Source organism: Eriocheir sinensis, chromosome 3 (genome assembly GCF_024679095.1).
Source record: "Eriocheir sinensis breed Jianghai 21 chromosome 3, ASM2467909v1, whole genome shotgun sequence".
Taxonomy (NCBI): domain Eukaryota; kingdom Metazoa; phylum Arthropoda; class Malacostraca; order Decapoda; family Varunidae; genus Eriocheir; species Eriocheir sinensis.
In genome coordinates this window covers 8,607,790-8,612,617 of record NC_066511.1, presented here as the reverse complement: position 1 = coordinate 8,612,617, position 4,828 = coordinate 8,607,790, and the positions used below count along the sequence as shown (strand labels likewise).

The following is a 4,828-nucleotide window of genomic DNA, read 5'->3' as shown; positions in this document are numbered from 1 at the left end:
TTTCTACTCTAGTTAATATTAAGTTGAAGGAAGTTTCGTTCGAGCATGTTTTTAAAGGAGAGAGAGAGAGAGAGAGAGAGAGAGAGAGAGAGAGAGAGAGAGAGAGAGAGAGAGAGAGAGAGAGCAAATTGTATAATATTAGCCATTAACTACTTAATTCACTACAAATCACGTTAGCATGTGTTTCTGGATGGGTCTGTGTGTGTGTGTGTGTGTGTGTGTGTGCATGCGGAAAATATAAATACTAATTATGATCTTATTGGTATTGCGGTGCTGTTTGTGTGAATTTAAAGTGCTGTCATTTGTAAGATTGCTTATTCTCTGCAAAGTGGAGAAATCTGTATGCGGGGGGTGAGGGGGAGGAGAAAGGCTCATTAAGTCCTTCCGATACCCTTTCTTCTATACTCGCCCTCAAGAAGAAGTAGTAAGGGGAAGTAAACTGCATAACTGTGCTTCACAATGCATTTACTAGATTCTTGAAGGATTGATTGGTAAAGGAACTCAAAATTATCGACTTGGAGGTAGGCTTGATCTACTCATGAATTTGCGTTGTATGCAGGGGATGTGGGGGGTGAGTTCAGTAGGCTACACAGCCCCCATAAATGGCAGGGGTCCACATAAATTAAGGGTTAGTCTTAAAAAAGATACAAAGACAAAGACTCCGTTGACCCCAGGTTATTATTGCTTAGCACAACGAATTTTCAGTTAGCGAAGAGTTTCTCAAGGATGTAACCCATTCGTAAAGCGAGGTTTGGTTGTATATGATTATTTTCTGATTTTTTTAGTTCAGAAATTTGCGTGTGTCAGCTTTTTTCTCCAAGCCCTCTGCTACAGAACCACTTCGACCATCAAGGAGTTCAGTCTCCTTGGGTGCCATCCCTATGCTGTCTTGTTGAGTAGTAGCAGTGTGCATTGCGTATACGCTAAGATGGACAAAATATAGGTACGTATCTGAACATGTGTCATCTGCTTTCAGTGGGTTCTGTACTATGGCACACTCTACGGACGACTATAAACCAGCAGGTGATAATCAAAACAATAGACAAACTGCGCCCTTTATTTCTAACAGCAGTGTAGCTTGTGAGTCTTGTAGTTTGTGCACAGAGTTATATACCTCTGTTATATGACTGTGAGTTTGTGTCTCCCTCTGTAGTCTAGAAGTCTCGTCTGGAGTGCTTCCAAGGAAATAGTGTATATACTTCACTCGTACACACTTCGTACTGTACATGCATATGTTCAGTACTACAGTTATGTAACTCAGTCATTCGCTTGCGTAAAAGAATATAGGCCAACAAAGGAGCAATGATGGACAGAGTATTACGTAAAAATACTAAAAAGGAAGCGGATTGATTGGCTTTCTATTGAATAAGGGAGGTTCGTTCGTTGCCCCGCAAAGGTGGCTTCAAGCCAAGTCGTGTCTAATAAAAAGCCATGCCGAACGATACACTAATTCACATAAGCGCCATGCATTAGCTTGCTTAGTGGTGATTGTCGTTGCCTTTAACGCAAGTCTACGGATGAACTCTGCCGCAATGTCCTTCCTAGAGGAATTGAGATGGTGACATGAGGAACGAATGATCGAATCGGACGCAGCCAGCGGGCGGGCATTATAAGAGGGATGAAAGCCCTGCATCCCCCAGTGTGACATGGAACGCCGGTGAGTTAAGAGCATTTGTGGAGAGGGTCTTGCTGCTGCTGTTCATGCTGCTGCTTCTGCTGCTGTTCGTCCGTGGGAGACTTGTAAATAAGGTGACAAATAATATTGTTTGTTACCTTGTACCGGCTACCTGACAGCCACTCATTCGTGTGAGTGCGCCCACAGTATCTGGCGGGAAGGGGAGAGCTGAACACCAGAGTATAAAGCAGTGCCGTACCTAATCCATCGGGGACCCTCAGAGACACGCCAGTTCTCGTCGACAGACCGACTTGGTCGGCTCGCCTAACGTCAGCCGATAGAGTCGGTCTGTCGGCATTCTCCCCTCCCATTCATGAGCCATCATCCGACAAGGGCCTATGTATGGTCCATCCTCGGAGCGACATACGCAATTAACCCTGACGGGCTCTACATTGCCCGTGTCCCCACCCTTGAGGTGGCGACAAATAATAAAAATGGGGGGGACCCTGCCCCCAGCACAGGCCCTTGGGGCTCCCATTTAAATTTCACCGGATGTTTCGCGAGTCTTTTAAGCGGAAAAAAATCCTATAATCTACCTTCCCTGATCTATATTTTAAAATATAGTTTATTCCAAAATAGCGTATAAAATTCAGAATTGTTAAACTCGGTCAAACACAAGCCCTATTGTAAAACTAAAGGAATAGATAAAATACTTTTCATTTTTCCGATGAGATAATAATTCACAAGTAATCTTGTACTGTAAGAAAAAAAATTGACGTGCATAACCGGTGTTTTGTTGCCAGGAATAAGATATTCATGCATATTGTATGCATAACATGAAAGAACAACAATGACGTATGATAATACCATAATATGACCTACCTTTACCTACAATTGCAGTATTATCGCCATCAGAGTTATCCACTGGATAGCTCGTCACATCAATATCCACAGCTTCAAGTTACAAACATGTGCAATTACGTCTACTACAACGCATCTCGTATAATCTTTGTTTGTGCAAAAGTTTCGATCAATGAATATAAATCAAGTGTTTCGGCGGCTCTTGGCTTTGGCGGCGTGATGAGAAAGTTTATCAGTTTTTCCTTATGAGCAATAATTTTTGCTTGAGATAGCTAAATCCAATACATTCTATGTAAGTAAAGAGACATCAGTAAATTTGTGGTGTAATGAGGTATATTTATTCTTAGCAGGTGTCACCAGCGATAGGGTCACAGGGTCCACGATGCTTGAGCTATTCTTTCAATTATCGTAAATTACCTGTGTTTCTCTGGGACTTGCAACAATTACACTTCAATATAATAAGTGACACTATTGTTGATAAAAATGTAGCTCATCATTCTCGTTGTTTTATTTATTGGTAAACGAGATTTTTTTATTTTAACGTCGCAGCCTATTGCGCCGTCAGGCTTTTTCACTGGTGGGGCCTGATGGTCGGCCCAGCCCGTTGTGGCGCAGGCGAGTGTTTATAGTGGCGCCATCTTGCTGTGGCTCATAATGCCCCCCCGGAGCTCATCTTTGAGCCTCTCTTTGGAGAGGTTATCTAGAGTCCGGGCTGATAGGTGGTCTTCAGGACAGCATGTGGGTAGTCTTAGGCCACTCGGCGGTGACTGAAAAATCCCAGCTGTGTGGCGGCCAGGATTCGAACCCGCGTCCCTCTTGGATCTCCCGGATGCGGCACCGGCACGCTAACCAGTCAGCCTCCGCCTCCCCATATATATATATATATATATATATATATATATATATATATATATATATATAGAGAGAGAGAGAGAATTTACATAGAATTTACATAGCAAATCAGATCACACAGACCCCATGGTCTAGACTAGGTGATCTGTCCTTAAACCTAAGTGATTCTACATTAATCAGATAGCTCCAAAACTTTGCATTTCTACCCTAGTTAATTTTAAGTTGAAGGAAGTGTCGGTCGAGCTTGTTTTTAAAGGAGTCAAGGCGGGAGCTTATTCCATTCTCGCACTACAACGTTCGTGAAGGAAAATTTAGTGCAGTCTGAATTTACTTGTCTACAGTTAAGTTTTGTGCCATTATTCCTCGTTCGCAAAGTGTCATCGACCATAAACAATTTTGATTTCAATGATTTGTCCACATTCGTAAGTCCATAAAGTATTTTAAAACATCCGATCAGTTTTCCTCGGAAGCGACGTTTCTCAAGAGAGAATATGTTAAGGGTGGAAAGCCTCTCGTCGTAGGGTTTGTTGAGCAATGAAGGGATATTTTTTTGTTGCCCAACGTTGAACACCTTCTAATTTAGCAGAGAAAGAGAGAGACAGCATAATTAGAGACAAAATTGTGAGTTACCTTGAAAGTCACTCATTAATTGGGGATTCACAACATGGCTTCCATAACAAAAGATCCTGCCTATCAAACCTATTGACCTTTTATTACGACCTCTTCGCAGTTTATGACGTAACCAAATCGTTGGACGTAGTCTATTTTGATTTCCAGAAAGCGTTTGATAAAGTTCCACGTCATAAATTATTTTGTAAATTAATACAAATAGGTATTGACGGTCAAGTACACCAATGGATCGCTGACTGGTTGAGCAACTGACAACAAAGAGTGGTGATCGACGGATTTAGCACAGAGTGGGCGCCTGTCACTAGTGGCGTCCCTCAGGGCTCGGTTCTTGGCCCAGTGCCCTTCATTATTTACATCAACGATGTAGATGTTGGACTCAATAATCGCATTAGTATATTTACAGACGACACAAAGATTGGTAACTCGGTTCACACTGACGAAGACAGGCAAAGCCTCCAAGAGGATTTGCACAAAATTTCAGCTTGGTCTGATAAATGGGAGATGCCCTTTAACGTAGACAAGTGCCAGGAATAAGAAGTTCGATTACGAAATGCGCTGCGTTAAACGAGGAACAATGGTACAAAACTTAAATGTAGACAAGTAAATTCAGACTGCACCAAATTTTTCTTCACCAACGTTGTAGTGCGAGAATGGAATAAGCTCCCACCTTCAGTGGTCCAGTGTAACACGATTGACTCCTTTAAAAGCAAGCTCGACCGTCACTTCCTTCAAGTTAATATTAACTAGAGTTGAAATGCAAGTTTTGGAGCCATCTGCTTAATGTAGAATCACTTAGGTTTAGGGACAGACCACCTAGCCTGGACCCTGGGGTTTCAATGTAAATCTCTCTCTCTCTCTCTCTCTCTCTCT

At 42.3% G+C, this 4,828-nt stretch overlaps 1 protein-coding gene across 1 annotated transcript in view; it reads left to right on the top strand.

The window, feature by feature from the left end:
- The first annotated feature begins 1,461 nt into the window (after nt 1-1,461).
- Nucleotides 1,462-4,828, top strand: part of LOC127004523 (cysteine sulfinic acid decarboxylase-like) — a 52,692-nt gene continuing 49,325 nt past the window's right edge. The window contains exon 1 of the mRNA XM_050872341.1: nt 1,462-1,749. The gene's annotated coding sequence lies outside the window, so the exon portion shown is untranslated. The remainder of the gene's footprint in view (nt 1,750-4,828) is intronic.